This window comes from Bubalus kerabau, chromosome 14 (genome assembly GCF_029407905.1).
Source record: "Bubalus kerabau isolate K-KA32 ecotype Philippines breed swamp buffalo chromosome 14, PCC_UOA_SB_1v2, whole genome shotgun sequence".
In the NCBI taxonomy this organism is placed as follows: domain Eukaryota; kingdom Metazoa; phylum Chordata; class Mammalia; order Artiodactyla; family Bovidae; genus Bubalus; species Bubalus kerabau.
This window is the reverse complement of record NC_073637.1, coordinates 63,827,484-63,847,046: the sequence shown is the minus strand read 5'-3', so window position 1 is coordinate 63,847,046 and position 19,563 is coordinate 63,827,484. Positions and strand designations below refer to the sequence as shown.

The window sequence follows — 19,563 nt, the reverse complement described above, 5'->3', positions numbered from 1 at the left end:
CAAACTAGCTGGTCCACAAATTAACAGCCAAGTAGTGTGCTACCTGACATTCTGCAACAAGAGTCTATGTTATCGACTGGGAGTTTAGGGAGCATCCGTCTAGGTGCTGCAGTCTAGGGCCATGTACCTGGGAGTGAAACTGCTAGTCTGTTAGAGAAAAACTGTTTTTAAGCCTTTTGTTCATTTTCCTATTTGTGTGTGGGGTGAGGGTGGGGGGGTGTCTTTTTCTTTTCTTCGCTTTTTCTTACTGACCTATAGGAGCTCTTCCTGAACTTAGGATAGCAAATCTCACTTTGAGTTTTAGTTTGCTATCAGTAGCCATGTTGAACATACTAGGACATCCCATCCTGCTTTTGGTCATGTCAAATATCACATGGCAATCATAATGAACCCAGATGATTTGCTAAGATATACTAATTTAGCAGCTCTTTACAAACTGGGCACTGAAGGATCTTTGTAATAAAAAACAAGAGATAGGGAATTTCCTGGCAGTGCAGTATTTAAGACTGTTTCTACTGCAGAGGCCATGGGTTCGATCCTTGGTTAGGGAACGAAGGTCTCGCAAGAAAAGTGTAGCCAAAAAATAACCCATAGTCATATATTTAATGTAAGCCTAATATTAATTTCAGTCTGATGAGCACATGAAGGCAGCAGGGAGCTTGATTTTAAGAACATGCTAGGCAATGCAAGAATTCTTCAATAAGAATATGAGACTGAAAAGCCTCTACAGTTGAGGAACAGCTTTTTACTAGACAAATCTAAGGAGAAAGATGAGAGTGTGTAATTCCTATGATTCTTATTAATAGATATTTTAAGATTAATACAACTACTACTACTCAGTAATGCTGTCCAATAGAATTTTCTGTGATGATCTGTCACCATCCAAAACAATAGCCATTAGTTATATAGTTCCCAAGCACTCAAATGCATTGAGCATCTGAACAACTGAATTCAATTCACAAGTTTACAAAACTAGACAATAAAGGAAAAAAAGTCAAAACTTCACACCAAGTAAATCCTAGAGAAATGAAATGCATGCTTACATAAGATAATAAAGGTGGGAAAAGTTTAGAGCAGAGCATTCCGGAAGAGTTTATCGTCTTGGGTCCTGCTACAAATCACTCAGATACAGGCATTGAAGACCTTGTGGTGGCTGGGTATGGTTTGGGCAGACTGAACATCATCAGCCTAATCCTTCGCAACTCAGCATGCTGTACAAGTATTTTCTATTCATGTCACAATGTTCTTCACATTATTCACTGGATTAGAAAAAAAGGATGGCCAAAACGCTGTTTCAGTTAGCTTGTGACAAATTGCTTAATTAAGTGTGCACAGATGACCCTGGAATGGAGGTGAAGGACAAAAGGATCTGTGTTTTCTAGTAGGTGAAAGCATTTCACTTGCAACAGCTCCTTATGCTGGTCTGAACAATTGGCCAGCCTAAAAGCAGCCTACAATTTACCTAGATTTTATAGTTTATAAGACACAGTTTATAGTAACAATATCTGATTTACTCCTAATCAGAAGAATTAACTATCTCAAAATGCTTTTTTTCAGGGCAAAGAACCCCGAACTCAAAAACTCTGAAATTAAGACTAAAGAGAATGTAATGGAATACACAGATTGGTAGTGACTTTAATTTTCTCAGCTCAACTATCTTCTGTAATAAATGCAAGAACCTTTTATTCCCCTTTAAGAATGGTCTACACTGCCTGCTACTCTATTTGGCCCTCCCAGGAAAGTCTAAATTTGCCTAAAGAAAGAGTACCATGTCCCCCAAACCCTGTTTTATCCAGTAACAGGCTATTATTCCCACTGGGCTTATACAGAATGCTTTTTTTGGGGCACTACTTTACACAGCAATAAGGTACCACTGAATACTGCTCTTTGCATGCCAAGGGGATACACTTACTTTAAAAACTAGTCCCTAAACTAGTGTGTTTCAATGATAGATTTATTCATTACTGTGATTGTTGATGACTATCAACAATCATTAATAAAGATTCTGAATCGACCTGCATCACAGAATCTTTAAATTACCCTATCTATTCTCCATGAAGAGCCAAAAACCTGCCCTTCCTACTGACAACAGTAAAACACAAAGGAATAGCTCCACACAGTAAATTCATAAAGAGCATTTTATGTCCCTACTTAAATTAATTTCAATTTAGGTAAGGCAGCCCCTTTTAAAGCATGCAGATATTAACAAACAGGAGAGAGAACATGAATATTTAAAATTTTAAAGCTCCATCTAGATAAGTCAATTAATCAAATCCCTTTTCCATTCTTATCAATAGGAACAAAACATTAAAAGGAATACACTAATAATTTATCTGACTTCGTCATTAGATCTGCTAATAGAAGCTGCTGGTTAGGAGAATTTGGTTTTCTGCAACAGTCTTTAGAATTTTTGCACTGGGCTGATCTATTAATCATAATCAGAGCTCTAATTAAAATAACTTGAAAAATCTAGCCCACTGAAAAACTACTGCAGCGTAGAGTCTAAGAAATTTAAAAGGAACTCCACAAAGTTTTTCTACAATTTGAGCCCTTCATTAATCAGAGATATTAGTTAAGCATTAAGATATCTTTATAGTGCTCACACATACCACCACACACTATTCAAAAGAAAAAACTTTACTATGTAAGCAATTTATAAAGTTTCTAGATACTTAATTACTATCTAAAAATTCAGATAACTACCTGATTTGAAAACCTAACTCTAAAAGTCAATCCTAGAGCTTAGACCACCTGCAAAGAAATCCTATTGGAATACTGGGAGTATGTGCTGCTGCTGCTAAGTTGCTTCAGTCGTGTCCGACTCTGCGACCCCATAGATGGCAGCCCACCAGGCTCCTCTGTCCCTGGGATTCTCCAGGCAAGAACACTGGAGTGGGTTGCCATTTCCTTCTCCAATGGATGAAAGTGAAGTGAAAGTGAAGTTGCTCAGTCGTGTCCGACTCTTCGAGACCCCATGGACTGTAGCCTACCAGGCTCCTCCGTCCATGGGATTTTCCAGGCAAGAGTACTGGAGTTGGGTGCCATTTCCTTCTCCGATTGGGAGTAAAATGCAGTTCAAACACAGCTTATTTAACTATACATTTTGCAGTGCTATGTGCCAACTGTTTTCCACAAAGGCCAGTGTGTTAAGTCTTTTGAATGACTTAAAATTTTTCAAATAATATTGTTGCTCCACAGGAGACATCTCAGGATTTCTATGTCTAGTACCTCAAAACTGCTATTGATATCTAAGGACATTTCTGGAATGTAAAATTTCTCTTGCCATCTTTACTAATTCTAGTCAAGAAATCTTTGGGGAGAGACAGCTTTCTGACTTCAAAATTTCTCAGATTTTAGAATAGCAACTTAATCTATATACTTTTAATATATTATTTAACAGTCTCCATGAGGCTACAAGTCAACATGCTTATCAGAATACTTCTGCAGCAAAATTCAGGAATATTAGCACTAAATGGGATAAGTCAAAATAAAAATAGCTTCAAATTCAGCTCAGATTCAGGTCAACTTTTTGTTCCCAAATCAGGTTAGGTCATATCAAGGAAGCTATAAAATTTTTTTTTAATCTTTTGATTTTAGAATTGTATGATTAAGAGATTGTGGCTGTAGCAAAGTACTATGAATTAAAAGTTTCACTTAATATATACTGTACCTGGGCAGAATGAATAAGCCAGTCACTCTGGCTGCCAGAATCTGCAGAATGAATACTGTTAGCATTTTCTATCTGTGCCTATAACCACAACACCTCCACACATAAAAAAGCAGGAAATTATAACTTTCTGAATTCTACAATATTAATTACCCTACAGACTTTTCCTTAAGCTGAATCATTTATCAATGTATGAGCTCACTGATACTGGTTTTTCAAGTCTAAGAGGAAATACCACTAGAAATATGACATATAATGCAAAGTTAAGTTTTCATTAAGAGAGACTTGAAATAAAAGAAGTCATCCTTTAATATGGTCTTGCTTAAAACAAGAAACTTGCTATGAAATTTCCACTTTAGAATCTACTTCTGACTATGGAATCAAGTATATCCCACCCAGAAAAGTTTTAAATCTTCAAGTCAACTTAGGAGAAAATAGCAGATATGCTGGAAGTAGAATAGATGACTAATAAAATATAAGAACTAACTGGCTTGGCACTGAATTGGTGACAACTATACTTTTTAATATGCACACAAGCCACTTGGTTAAAATGCATATTTCTGATTCAGGTCTGGGTGGAATCCAGTGTCTGCAGTTCTATTCTAGGTTATGCTAATGTTCCAAAGACGAGACTGCATTAACAAAGCATGATTAAAATACTCAAAGAAAGAGAAATCAACCTATTTAGGGTTAAAGGAACTGTTCTAGTTTGATTTTCTCAGCTGTGATTTAAAAAATAAGCAATTTGCTCAAATTCACACAGCTAGGAGAAGACCAGTATGGGAAACCCCCAATCTGGATTTTAAATCAGTAGAACTTTTCAGAAATTATTTTTCTCTATAAGACTTAAAAAAAAAAATCTAAAATTGTAATTTGAGGTTAACAGTAAATGTGTTGAAAAGGTTTCCTTCAACATACTCTATCCAATTAGATCTCTTTCTTGAAATTTTCTTGTGTTACTCCCTCCAGGTTCTTTAGCCCATTTAAAAACACCCAAATCTCAACACCTAAACCCAAATTTCAACAGCTAAAAAAATCTACAAATAATAAAACAATTTTAATTAATGACCCACACCAATTTAGCAGCACACATTCAAACACTTTACTATGAAACTGCATTCTGCACAGAGGTTTAATTCAAAGTTAAATCCACACACAGAAAATCAAGTAAGCAAAGTCAAAAACTATTCTTAAAAATCTCTTGGGAAGGCAATATGCTGGGAGCTAAGCATGCATCATCATCTCTCAGTAAGACCTTTGAAAACAATCAGTTTTTCCACCAGATGAGTAGTATACAGTCATTTTGTGAAAAAGAATATAAACTCTAGAAATCACATTGTATCTGGCAAGAAGCTCATAACCAGAAAACAAGAATTAAGATTCACCTCTTAAATGCAATGCTTTAGGACAGTGCTCTGGTGAGTGGAATGGAGAGTAGAATCTTTTACTATATTTAAAAATAAACTTTCTTTTCTGACTTAAGCCCAAATACTTGAATCTACCAAATTAAATGGTTGAATGGTGTGATAAGTTACCACCCACATTTAATTAAAAAAAATAAAAAAACATCTCTCCAACTTATATTAAAATCTGGACTAATAAGATTTACTTGAAATTTAGCCTGCAGTATATACTTAAATATAGTAATAATGTGCACAACTGAATCAACTAAGCCGAAACCACATACTACAAGCCCTATTCTATGGGTAAGTAGGGAAGTTCCTTGGTAGCCTAGTGGTTATGATTCCAGGCTTTCTCACTGGCGTGGCCTGGGTTCAACCCCTTGTCAGGGGAACTGATATGGCGCAAGCTGCAATGTATGGCCCAAAAATAGTTGAGGAGGGAGTAAGTGGTAAATACAATTTAGAGTTCTGAAAAGACTGAACAACAACTCTCCTTTACTTCTACAAGACCCTCCCTCACCCTCTGCACAGATGTGAAAATACTTACATGGACAAGTTAGGAGATGGAACCCCCCTATCATCAGCTAGGTTCCCAAGGTGGCTCAGCGTTGAAGTCGAACTGTTCTCTATACAGCACTTCTCCTAGGCCCTCTGGGTAGTTGTATACTTGGTCAGAAAGTTCGCCCTAAAGAAAATAAAAATATATAAGTCATATGTTAAGAAAATGCTAGGTTGTGCTTCAAGAAGGTTAAGTTGATATAAAGATTAAGTTCAGGAAGAAGTTTCAGTTTGAAGTGTTTCATTAAAGCACATTACACAAAATGATGTTTTCAAAGGGTTTATCATAGTATCATGTTTTTATACAGTAAGCATTTCCAAGCTCCAAGAATACAAAACTGAATTTGAGACCACGATCACCTTACAAGTTGCTCTATCTACCTCACTCAGTTTCCAGGCTTCACCCAATTTCAGTTTTGCTTTTACTTACTCCAAAACCCAAATTTGTAAGTGGCCTAAAATTTTTAAATGTACAAGTGCTCTCACTAACCTAACATGTATGCAAGATTTTATGTGTTATCTAATAATCTGAAACTAACCAGAACCTTTCCTTTACAAATTCCAAGTTTTTCTTTGCTTAAGTATAAAATCCTACTACATATTAAAAAGAAAAACATTTTTTGTGACTTAGCTAATATACTATGTATACCTGTGAAATAACTTTTGAGACCTGCCTTACATATCTGACAAGTAACAGATGTTTACCTCCTTCTCATTCCTAACCTATGTACATCTAAGTCACTCTACTATCATTAGGAACAACATATGAATGTAAACATGCTTGGCCCTCTACAAAATGATAATTAAGTTTTAGAAATGGTTTTTACCTATTAAGATTTGACTGAACAGACTTATCACTTCTAACCTAAACAACTAAACCTACACTTCTATTTGTACTTCAGTCATTGCTATTTTAAAGTAATATAACCTGACAGTATTTCTAGAAGATAGGGAGTAAGAATGAAACCAGAAAAATGATGAAACATAGGAATCATAAGAATCCAAGATTCCAGAAGCACTCTAGACACATCTTCAGCATATCTCAACCAGGATAGAGGCACCCTTAGGGAAAGTAAAATGTTCTTCCAATCTACTAGGGGTATCCTGATCACATACTCAATGACACTTACGGATAATTAGAAAAGAATCCTATCAACATGTGACAGTGACTATTAACATCACATTAGATTCCAACTAAATACTCCAAAACAAAGGTTCCAATTCTCCCCAAACCAACGTAATTTAAGTAAATTAAAAGCCATCACCACTGGAGACAGAGTTTATTCTCAACTATTCTTTGGAACAGGATAATTATCCTAGCTGAGATATCCCCTCCCCCTATATATCAGTAGCTATTTTGTTGCTCAGCGCAACTGAAGAGCAGTGCTGTGAAATGTTAATGACATTAAACTTCAGAAATTCATAAATGTTCTTCAGTAGTATCTCTAAAACATTTCCATCTAACAGAAAAGACACTAGTAGGAAATGAAGGCTCTGAATTTCCAAAGGCACATTTTAATATAAATAAAGGGGGCACAGGGTCATTTACTTACAGGATAAACAGAATGTTTATTTGTACAGTCAAGATTAACCAACCATAAGAGGAGGTTAAATAAAAATATGAGCGGGGGCGTGGAGAAGACACAGGGAACGCTAAATTTTTCTCATTTAGAGTGGTGTTTATATCAGTTGGATCATGTACAACACTGCAATCAAATCTCTTAGCTGATTGAAGAGAATGTCCCTTGCTACACTATCTTGGCAAATAGCACAGAAAGAACTAGAGTTAACTGAGTCAGCAGCTGACCAATAAAAAGCACTAAAAACCTCCCATCACTTTGACAGTAACTACCCAGAAACTTAGTATCCCCAAAGTTATCAGTATGTCTCACCTTACACTGCCTTTATCAATGACTTTGGTATTCTTTCCAAAACTCCAAAACCCCAGACTAATCATGAGAAAAATTATCAAACAAATTCAAATGGGGGACATTTTATTGGATATTTGGCTGGTACTTCTCTAGACTGTCAAAGACATGACAACTAAATGCAATGTGGCACCTGAGATTGATCTCTACACAGAAAGGACACTAAAAACTGGTGAAATCCGAAGAAAATCTGGAGTTTAGGTGGTAGGCATCCGGTCCCGTCACTTCATGGCAAATAGATGGGGAAACAGTGGAAACAGTGTCAGACTTTATTTTGGGGGGCTCCAAAATCACTGCAGATGGTGACTGCAGCCATGAAATCAAAAGACGCTTACTCCTTGGGAGGAAAGTTATGACCAACCTAGACAGCATATTAAAAAGCAGAGACATTACTTTGCCAACAAAGGTCCATCTAATCAAGGCTATGGTTTTTCCAGTGGTCACGTATGAATGTGAGAGTTGGACTATAAAGAAAGCTGAGCACCAAAGAATTGATGCTTTTGAACTGTGTGGTGTTGGAGAAGACTCTTGGGAGTCCCTTGGACTGCAAGGAGATCCAACCAGTCCATCCTAAAGGAAATCAGTCCTGAGTGTTCACTGAAGGACTGATACTGAAACTCCAATACTTTGGCCACATGATGTGAAGAGCTGACTCATTTGAAAAGACCCTGATGCTGGGAAAGATTGAGGGCAGGAGAAGGGGACGACAGAGGATGAGATGGTTGGATGGCATTACCGACTCAATGGACATGAGTTTGGATAAACTCCTGGAGTTGGTGATGGACAGGGAGGCCTGGCATGCTGCAGTCCATGAGGTCGCAAAGTGTTGGACAGGACTGGCAGACTGAACTGAACTGAATGTATCAAAGTCAGTTTCTTAATTTTGACAAAGGTACCACCACCTCTTATAAGGTAAACTAGGTGAGAAGTATGAAGTAATAACTGTATTATCTTTGTAACTTTTCCGCAAATCCGTAATTATTCCACAATAAAGTTGTTTAAAGAAAAAAAAAAATCAAGCAAGGTATTCATATAATGGACTACTATTCGGCAGTTAAAAGGAACAATTTACTGGTGAGTGCACTATAGATGAATATCAGAAACATTCTGAGTTAAAGAAACCTTTCACACAATATATCGTTTCATTTATATGGAAGTTCTAGAATAGACTTCCATAATAACTAATCTATGGTTAATAAAAAGAACAGTGAATGCCTTTGTGGGTAGTAAGGGATGGAGCTTAAAGGGGCAAAAAAGAAGTTTCTGGATTTGATGGCACTTTTCTCATCTTTGATAAAGGTTTGTATTACACAGCTGTATTTTTGTCAAAACTCGTCAAATGGTATATTCAAGACGTGTGCATTTTGCTGTTATGTAAAATTTACCCGATTTTTAAGAAATATTTAAACAGTGTTAGACTAATGATATGTGCATACTGAAGTTGGAGGAGTAAAGTGTTCTGGTGTCTCCAACTTACTTTGAAATACACAGAATAAAGATTGATGAATGAATAGAGCAATTACAAGCAAAGCAAAATGTTAATCGTTTACTGAATCCAGGTGAGGGTACAATTCTTTCACTCCCTCTATATGTTTGAAAATGTTTAAGTCAAACCTGAGTGGCGAGGGACGGCACTGATTACTTTATTACGGTACCTTTCATTATCACCTATGACCATCAGGAGCCTATATCTTTCCCACTAACTCTTCAGGGCTTATTTGCCTTCATAACCAGCATCTGCACCCTCCTATATTTGTAAAAGAAATCAAAGGGTTGGCAGGGCTCTGCCCTATAGTCATTCGCCGTATTTCTGCGAGGCTCATCTGTAACAACCTTTCCTCATCACATACCGACTCTCTTCCTTGAGCCTTCAGGTTTCCATCCAAGCTGGAGGCTGAAGGGTGGAAACACGACTGGACACAAACTATCTTACTGTGTCCACGATATAACCACAAAATCCCGTAAAATCTGCTAAAATATCATGGGGCCGTTAACAGTGCGCCCGACCTTTTCAGGTTGCCCAACCAGTAGCTTAGCCTAAGAAACACACGTTTCAGATATACACTGGGTAAAGCTGTTAAAACACCACCGTTGGTGGAAACTGTTAGCCGCTCAGTCGTGTCCGACTCTTTGCGACCCCAAGGACTGTAGCCCGCCAGGCTCCTCAGTCCATAGGGATTCTCCAGGCAAGAATACTGGAGTAGGTTGCCATTTCCTTCTCCAGGGGATCTTCCCGACCCAGGGATCGAACCTGGGTTCCCTGCATTGCAAGGCAGATTCTTGACCCGTCTGAGCAACCACCACCGTTAACTGCCAAAATAGTGCTTGATAAGCCATCCAAGCCTACCGCTCTCCCTCTCTCGGCCCAGGAATCGTGGCGCGGACGGGAAAACGAAGCCATCGTGACTAATCCTTGGGCTCCAGGAGGCGGCCCGGGGTGAGTGAAGGCGACTCGGCCCAATCGCCAGCGCCGCAGGGGGCGGGGCGGCAGCCCCGAGGCTTCCAGAAGGGGCCAAAGGCCTCTTGCTCGCTACCTGACACCGGGTTTCCCCGCCGCCAGGCCCCTTAGCGGCGTCAACTTTCCTCCGGCAGAGAGGGGAGGGCCGCGCTCTCCGCACCCTCAGGCACCCGTCCTCCCCCGGCAGCTGTCACAGGAGGCCGGCGCCGGGCCCGCCCCGCTCCATTCATAACCTAAGGCCGCGGCGGTTGCAGCCAGCCGCGCCGCCAGCCCAGGATCCCGAGACGAAGGCGCGGCGCGGCGCCGCTCAGGGCCGGGCGGCGGCACCAGGGCCCCTCGGGGCTGCAGCCCGGCCCCCTCCCCGGAAACAGCAATGCACCACGGGAGCGGGGTGGGGGCCGCCTGCCGCCGGGAGGCGACGCCGAGCCCCGCGGCGGCGAGACCCCCGAGCGCGCCCCCAAGTCCACACACACGCACACGCCTCCTCGCCCCAACCGCGGCCGCTCGGGGCTCGGCTCGGCGGCCACCCGAGGCGCGCCAGCCGCCCCAGTCCGCCGCGCCGCCGCCGAGCCACCGGCCGCCGCCGCCACACACGCCGCCAGCCGCCATGTTCGAGGTGGCCGGCCGCGGGGACGCTGCGGGGGAATGCCGGCCGGTCGGCGGGGCCCAGCCTGAGGCGGCCGACAGCTCCCGGAGGCCGACCCACCCCCCGGCGCCCCGCGCCCCGGCCCCGGCCCAGCCCGCGCCCCTAGGGTCACTACTCACGTGAGATAACGGCCCAAAGAGTCGGGTAAAGCGTCTTCTCTTTTTCGGCGGAATTTTTAAAGAGGGATGTGGTTACCTTGAGCAGAAATACCCAAGGCGGCCTGGGCCATAGGCTGCGGGGACGACGTGGGGGGAAAAGCGCGGCACCGACACCAGCTGTGCAGCAGCGGCGGCGGCGGCCGAGGGAGAGAAATGGAACAACGGCGCGGGCAGAGGAAGAAGAAAGGCGAGAGGGCTGGGTGCGGAGAGGATTCGGCCTCGTCACACCGCAGAGCCGGAGAGCGAGAAAGGATGAGAAGAGGCAGAGAAGGCGGAGGGAAAAAAAGAAAAAAGGAAACACACAGCAACCCAGCGAAGAGCCAGCGAGTGTGGGAAGGCGGTGCCGGCAACGCCAGGCTTTATATCGAGGGGCGGGGCTTGGTGACGTCACAGCCAGCCGCGCGAGCCGGACGGCGCGGGGCCGCGGCGCGGAGAGGAGGGAAGCGGGCGGAAGAGAGAGGGGGCCGGCGCAGGGCGAGCCGAAGGGGGCGGGGCGGGGCGACCCCGCGGTGCAGGTGCCTGTCTCCCCCGCCCCCAGCCCCCGGCCACTTCCCGCCCTCCGCCGCTTCCCTGGCCGGTGGAGGGCCCGCTGCGCGGACGTGGGCGGGCGGGGGAGAAGGGAGGTGACCTGGAGAGAGCTCGGCGTCGCCCGCGCCCCCGACGCCCGGGCGCCTGCGCTCACGCCCGAGGCGGGCCGGGGCGCTTTGGGAGCTGGGCCCGGCGGCCGCGGCGCCAAGCGCGGTCCGGGCCCGAAGCTGGCGCGACGCCTGCACTGCCTGGAACCTGCTCTGCCTGGAAGAGGGTGAAAGAGGGGGGCCACCCCCGGAGCTTCCCGTCCCCCTACCTCCTCGAGAGCTCTCCGCTTTGTGCGGCCTCTGTAGGCTACGCCTGGGGACTGCCCTCCCGGGGTGAAGCTCCAGCCCCCGCGGGATGCGGCGCTCCTTGTTTTTGGAAGCGAGTTCCTAAGGGCCAAAACGGCTCGGCCCAGTGTTCGGGTGGTTGCAGGGGCTCGTGACCGCATGGGCATGTCCCCAGTGTTCGCACGTTGCAGTGTGGTGCAGTAGGGATTTTTTTTTTTTTTTTTAGGCGTGTGGCTTTTATGTCTTTCTTTTTAGAAGGGTTGAGGCCGGCCGACCAGGTCCTTATTCATGAAGGACCTGTATTGGAGAGGGCATTACCGACGTTACAAGGGCACAGTACTTCAATTCCCTGCGTCTCATTGCGCGGTCATTTTAATTTTACTACTCCAGAGCAAACTTTTTTTTACTGGGGAACCTAGGACGACCTACATGGCTTTTAGTTTATTCTCATGTTTTTAAAATGTCTTCGCGCTCCCCATCAGAAACCCTGAGTCCTCCCGTGCTAATGCCTTGCAACTCAGACGCAACGGCACAAATGAAATATATATTGACACACACTCCAAAATCTTTGCGATAAAGACTGAGACTTTTTTCCACTGGCATTTCCCGACCATCTGTTTACTTTGTAGCACTGTGGTTGCTACAAATCAGATATGAAAGGAAGAGAGAGCTTTCCTGGGTAGGAAGGTAGCAATGCTGAATATAGGCTCTGAGGTGAAAGAACTAGGTAAAAACTAGGGGCTGTGGACTCTGTTCCTGATTTCATATTTCCATATTTCACTGTGCTGTCTCTTGGTTTTCTCTTTCATTCCTTAAAAATTCTTTTCGTTTCAGAACATTTACAAGCACTGCACTTTACTGGACCCCCTGCTGGAGGGAAGCAGGCTAGAAATGAATACACTTGGAATCTTGATAACAGGCTAGCAAGGGAAATAAGAGTACACCAAATAACTAAGTAATTGTTGTAAACAGATAAAATATTGTGTGGAATCTAGTGAAAGGGGGAAATAACCGCAGCTCAGTGAGAGAAAGGCTACTGGAGAAAGGTAGAGATTTTGAGAGCTGACACTCCAGACATGGGAAATAAGTGACTTTGAGAGCAGATATTCCAGGCAAGGGAACTACTTAAGAAAAGGCACAGAAATGGGCCAGTTCAAAGAACTGTGAACTAGCTTTCTGGCTCCAACATAGGTACGATTGCAAATGAGACTGAAAAGGAGGGTGAAGTGAAATGTAGGGATCATAGCTTGGATTTCATTTCGGTACCGTTTAACTGGGGACATGATATACTCAAAGATTTTTTTAAAGATTTCTCTAGCATCAATGGGATTGAAAATAGAAAGTTTGGAAGAGAGGAAACCATGAAGGTGACTGTTATATAGTTAAGAGAAGCAGGAAATGTGGAATAGAGGAGAGGAGGGCATAGATGAAGGCATAGAGAGAGTAGGGATAATTTTGAATGTTAAGGGAGAGGAAGTGAAGTGAAGCCGCTCTGTCGTGTCTGACTCTTTGCAACCCCACGGACTGTAGCCTGTCAGATTTCTCCATCCATGGGATTTCCCAGGCAAGAATACTGGAGTGGGTTGCCATTTCCTTCTCCAGGGGATCTTCCCGACCCAGGGATCAAACCTGGGTCTCCAGTACTGCAGGCAGACTCTTTACCATCTGAGCTATAAGGGAATCGAAGGGAGAGGAGAAGTTATCAAATGATTTGGGTATATGAAACTAATCAACAGGGAGAATTCTGGAATCACAAATGGAGAGAGAAATAGAATGTCCCAGTTTGGGGGGGAAGACTATGAGCCTTCTTTGAGCATAGTCCAAGCTGTCGATAGGATATTCATGTAAAAATGGTCCAAAGGCCCCTGAAAACACAGAGATCTGGAGCCCTTTTGGCTGTAAATTTGGGACCCTCTCCTATAGACATGGTAATTAAGGAAATGTTAAGGTCTAACGGAACAGGGATCTAAGCACTGGACTTAGAGAAATGGCAGGAGAGAAAGAGGACCAGCCCAAGGAGTAGGAGAAGAATCATAATAGTGTGAGGTCAAGCCATTCATGGAGGGTGTTCCAAGATGGAATGAATGATCGGAATGTCATATTCCTGAAAGGGATTCTTCTGATTTGGGAAAATGGCATGTCATCGGTAAACTCCAAACTCATGTTAAGAAGTTTGGATTCTTAGCCAAAAATGTTTGTCATAAGAGTGAATTGAATTTTAGAAAAGGGGAGAGTGTAAGGGTGAGAAGAAAAGGGACTATATATTTGTGGCAGGGAGAACACTTGGAAAGCTATTATAAGGATCCAGTAGGAGAATGATAAGGGCCTGAAAAGAAGTTATGCGTGACCTTTAACTGAATAATTTCAGTGGAGTGAGAGGTACAGACGCATGGCAGAGATTCGAGTCAAGAGAAGCTGAGATGAAGTCAGCGAATGTCCACTCTTTCAACTGGACTAAACCCTACTCCATCATTGTTTATACAGTGAAGCAACTCAACAATTTATTATTCAAACTATGTACTCTCACAATTAGTATTTGTGTATTCAAATCTAAATCATACTAGCTTTTATTGCATACAACAGAGCCTTAAAAACTACTGCAATGAACTAGACAGCATAGTAACTTTAACAGAATGATAGCTGCCTAATGAGAACAGTGTATTTAATTGTGTTTTGGGTTTGAGGTTTGGGGTTTTTTGCCAAGTCAGGTTACTCATACACAAATCACAGGTAGTGCCAGAGAAAGTATTATTATTAAATAGAAAGCCTAAAGATAAAATAATACCATTCACACTTAGATCATCCTGGTTTATTGATTCAAACTTGTTTGCTTTTGTGCCAATAGATGTAAAAGACTGAATGAATTAGATCGCTGATAAAGACAAGTCACAAAAAACAATGGGTAACCCTAAAATTATCAGCCTATAATAGAAACATCTTGTAGTCACATATGTAAATGTGACAAACAGTCCAATAGTAATTGAGCATGAAAATCATAATTTAATCGGAATGTTTGAAAAGAGCTTAATAAGAATTTTTATTGTGATACCATGCAGGGCCCTGAGGAGCACCTGGGCACAGAGCCTTTCTGTGTCCCTCATTTCTTTGATTATGGAAAACAGCCTTCATTTAGCCTCCATAACCTTGCCTTAGTGTGCAGGAGGCAGATTCAAGCTGTTGTTAATTAAGGAAGGGAGGGGAATGCAAGACCAGGGAGAAATAGTCAAGAGTAGCCTTGGGGCAAGGTCTTATTTTCCCATCAATGGATATGAGTGAGTGAGTGAAAGTCGCTGTCCTGTCCGACTCTTCGAAACCTCATGGACTATAGAGTCCATGGAATTCTCCAGGCCAGAATACTGGAGTGGGTAGCCTTTCCCTCCTCCAGGGGATCTCCCAGGGATCAACCCAGGTCTCTCACATTGCAGGTGGATTCTTTACCAGCTGAGACACAAGGGAAACCCATCAATGGATATACACAGCAATATCTTCAAGCTATTTTGTAGATGCTGAAACCCCTTCCAGGAGGGAGAATTTACCGATCAGTGATGATATGCTACCCCAAAGCATGTAAACCCCAGACCTGTTGGAATTGAAGGTGGATGATGCCGACTCCTAGTTAGCTCACTGCCAACCCATCAGAAGAATGTCCACAAGCTGATCATGCTCTCTTTGAATAATTACTATAAAACTTGTCACTATTTTCCCCAAGTTGGGACACCTAGTTTGGAGGGCATGAACCCGCTATGTCCCTCTTTGCCTGGCAAAGCAATTACACTAACTTTTCTGCTTCACCCAAAACTCTGTCTCTGAGGTTTGATTCAGCACCAGTGTACAGAGAAGCTGAGCTTTTGTCACCAACTGCTAAGATACATTCTTAGAGTATACTTTATTTTATAGAAAATCAAAATATATAGGTTTTGAATAGTTAACACATTCACACTTTTTCAGTTGTCCACCACATCTTTTTGTACACTGATAATCTTCCATGAAAGCAACTTGCTTATCAAGAATCTGGCACTGTGTCTTTTATAGACTAGTAAAAATTCAAAATCACTGCAGATGGTGACTGCAGCCATGAAATTAAAAGACGCTTGCTCCTGGGAAGAAAAGCTATGATCAACCTAGACAGCATATTAAAAAGCAGAGACATTACTTTGCCAACAAAGGTCCAATAGTCAAAGCTATGGTTTTTCCAGTAGTCACATTTGGATGTGAGAGTTGGGCTATAAAGAAAGCTGAGCGCCCAAGAATTGATGCTTTTGAACTGTGGTGTTGGAGAAGACTCTTGCGAGTCCCTTGGACTGCAAGGAGATCCAACCAGTCCATCCTAAAGGAGATCAGTCCTGAGTGTTCATTGGAAGGACTGATGCTGAAGCTGAAACTCCAATACTTTGGATACCTGATCCAAAGAACTGACTCGTTGGAAAAGATCCTGATGCTGGGAAAGATTGAAGGTGGAGGAGAAGGGGACGACAGAGGATGAGATGGTTGGATGGCATCACCGACTCGATGAACATGAGTTTAAGCAAGCTCTGGGAGTTGGTGATGGACAGGGAAGCCTGGTGAGCTGCAGTCCATGGGGTCTCAAAGAGTTGGACACGACTGAGTGACTGAACTGACTGAACTGAACTGAAAAATGAGTAATTAATCATTTACTTGCTTTGTAAATTACTTTGGGAAGACAGTTCAGATTATGTACCATTCTCTCTCCAAATAGAATTGATATATGCTATCCTTTATTTGCTAAGCATCTGTTGTTATAATCTCTTAAGAGTTGTAATTCCTTTACCTAGGTTGATTTTCACCTTCAATGAGGACTCACTTAATTTGGAAGGAGACTTTATTGTCATGTTTTTGTTTTCTCACAAAATTTAGGGATCAGGTCAGTAGGGTTTTGTGGCATCCCAAAACAGACATCCTGCATTCCAGCACTGGTATCTTTGATATCACCCAAGTCTTTGTCCTTTGAGTTTCTCCTGTGGCTCAGAAATAAAGAATTTGCCTGCAGTGCAGAAGCCACAGCTTCTATCCCTGGGTTGGGAGGATCCCCTGGAGGAGGGCATGGCAACCCACCCCAATATTCTTGCTTGGAAAATCCCATGGACACAGGAGCCTGGCGGGCTACAGTTCAGAGAGTTGCAAAGAGTTGGACAAGACTGAAGCGACTTAGAACACACATGCATATCTTTGTTCACAGGATAATTTGAACTATACAGTGGTAAGCATGGCAAGCAAAGGATGATAGAGTCCAGACACAAACCCAGTTTAAGGGAAAAGAATTTCTATTTTCATGTCAGTGGCTAAGTACATCATTAGATACAGGTCAGTGTGTCTCCCAAGCGATTCTGGGTGGTTTCTAAGATAAGCAAGTCATAAGCTGTACACTAACATCTTTTATTACTTTGAGAAATAACAAACTATTCACCGTTAATTTAAGAGGACTGTTTTGAAACCCGTATTAAAGGGCAAAGCAGTAATCCAGTTTTACAAATTAAATGAAACACACATGACTAGAATAATCAATGGGCTGACACATGAGTTTGCTCCCTCATATCTTCCTCTAATCTTTGGGAGTTAGGAAATCCTTGGAAAATTAATCTCATTTTCACTTTACTGTCAGGTTTAATCTGATAAGTGTTTTGTTTGTTGGGTAATACATAGCAAGATAGGCTTGTCTTCAAACAACTGCCTGGCAGATACCCTAAACTTTTTGGTTCAGGTCATAGAAAATAGGAGCTCTGAAATGTATTTTTGTCCAATTTGAATTATGATATGCTCTATTTTTTAAAATAAATAGCCTAGGTGCTGCCACATAAGCACCTAAATGATTGTTAATAGTGGTAACTGCAGGCTACATTTTGTTCCTTTGTCATTTAAAATTTGAAGTTTTGCAAGTTCTGTGATAAACATCTATAGCTATTTAAATTCGCTCTACCTAATACTAATGAAAAGGAGAAAAACTCATGCCATAAAAACAAAAAAAGATTAGTTGCTTCTTTACTAAAATAGGGAGAAGAAACATAAATGGTTTGATTTCACAAAAATAACTAATATTTTTGTGTCATTCAACCATCTGTAACAACCTTCATTGTTGCTAGTAGTAATTTGAAAACCTTCTTTCATCTTGGTCCTTCTTAGCTAAGTCATTTAATTTTAAGCCCCTGCTTTTATTTTTTTTTTAATCTTTTGGCTGCAGTGAATGGCTTGCAGGATCTTAGTTCCCTGACCAGGGTTAGAAGCCATGCTCTTGTGCTCACAGTGTCCTAACCACTGGGCCACCAGGGAAGCCCTGCTGAAACCATTTACCACAGACTGGGACTTGAACCCATGTGCTGGGACTTGAACCCACATGGCTGGGACTTGAACCTAAGCCAAAACCCTGCTTGGGACGTGAACCCATGTGGCTGGCACTCAAACCCAGCCAAAATCCACAGCACCTGGTTTCAGGTCCTCAGGTTCTTGAAGTCTCATCACAGAAGGTACTGAAACCACAGTACCTGAAACCACAGGTACTAAAACCACAGTACCTGGTTTCAGGAAGCTCAGGTTCTTGATGTCTCATCACAGAAGGAATTTAGTGAGAGACAAAGTGATAGGTAAGAAGTGGATTTATTTAGATTCAGAGAGAAGCACACTCCAGACAGTGTGGGCCATCGCAGAAGGCAAATGTGGCCGCGAAATGTGGAGTGGTTAGTTTTTATAGGCTGGGTAATTTCATATGCTAATGACTGGGAGGATTATTCTAACTATTTTTGGGAAGGGGTGGAGATTTCCAGGATTTTGGTCACCACCCACTCCTTGGTCATGGCACCTCTGGGTGTGTCATTTCACTTGCTGATTGAGGATCAAGATTGAGTCTTGTCTGCTGTCTTTGTCCCATTAGATTCTAATCAGTTTATATTGTGTCCTTGGGCTATGTCATTCTTTTGAAAGTTGTGCTCTGCCCTCTTCCCTCCTGTTATACCACCTCCATTGCTTATAGAAAATGTATTCCTCATTCCTTTGGGAGAACGTCTTCCCTGCCATACCCTGAGCTCTGCTGGGCACTACCATCTTTTCAACCCTCTCACTTCCTGGGACGCAGTAACTGGTTTACAGGTTGATAGATTCTCACCCTATCTTGATTGTAGAGGCAGCTCAATAACGATTGGTACATATTTGATTCAGACCTTGGTTGGAAGAAGGAGGAGTGGATGAGGGAATCATTTCTTCTGTTGTCATCTCATGACAGTATGAACCAGGAGCTGCTGGCACAAAAGTCCTAGGAGAAAGCAATGTGAGAAAATGAAGCCACCACTCATCTTGAAAAAGGAATAGTCAACAATCCAGTTGTCCCATTTTTCTTGTTCTTCAGCTATACCAACAGAAAAATTTGTTTTTCTTGCCTAAGTTCCAACTAGTTTTCTCTTACTTGCAACCAAGAATCCTGGCCTACACAAAAGAATGAAAAGAAAAGATCTTCATTTAGAGTCCAAGAATCAATTGCATAAGTACAAGACAGGAGAGACCTGATTGTTGATTATCTAAATACTACCTAAAAAAATAAAAAGAAATGCTAAAAGATAGTTGACCACAACTGGCCATGAACCAATAAGGCATGTGTTGAATTGCTAAAAACAAACCCAAAACCAAAAACACCTGAATACAATAATTTGGGACATAAGTTAATGCATTGACAAATTACAGGTCAGAAGGAAGGTAACAGTTTGGTTTACTGTTTTGGTCATGAAATAGTAAATTTGGAAAGGGAAGGTTTTACTGTTGTTAAGTTCTAGCTAGCATAATATACAGGAGAATGAAAACTGGATAGTTTGGAGGATAACCATAAAAATGGAGGCTTCCCAGGTGTCGCTAGTGGTAAAAAACCCACCTGCCAATGCAGGAG

General features: G+C 42.2%; 1 protein-coding gene and 1 long non-coding RNA gene across 4 annotated transcripts in view; one reads left to right on the top strand and one right to left on the bottom strand.

Annotated features, from left to right (window-relative positions):
* The window catches only part of AZIN1 (antizyme inhibitor 1), a 30,890-nt gene extending 19,747 nt beyond the window's left edge, over nt 1-11,143 (bottom strand). The window contains exons 1-2 of one of the 3 annotated variants that reach the window (XM_055546498.1): nt 10,780-11,143; nt 5,618-5,755 (exon numbers count right to left, since the gene is read on the bottom strand). The gene's annotated coding sequence lies outside the window, so the exon portion shown is untranslated. The remainder of the gene's footprint in view (nt 1-5,617; nt 5,756-10,779) is intronic. The other 2 variants (XM_055546497.1, XM_055546496.1) reach the window with 2 other exon arrangements.
* Nucleotides 11,144-17,535: 6,392 nt separating this feature from the next.
* LOC129627302 (uncharacterized) lies at nt 17,536-19,254 on the top strand. The gene is made up of 2 exons (XR_008702533.1): nt 17,536-18,274; nt 18,846-19,254. It is a non-coding gene; the product is annotated as an uncharacterized LOC129627302 (long non-coding RNA).
* The last annotated feature ends 309 nt before the right edge of the window (nt 19,255-19,563 follow it).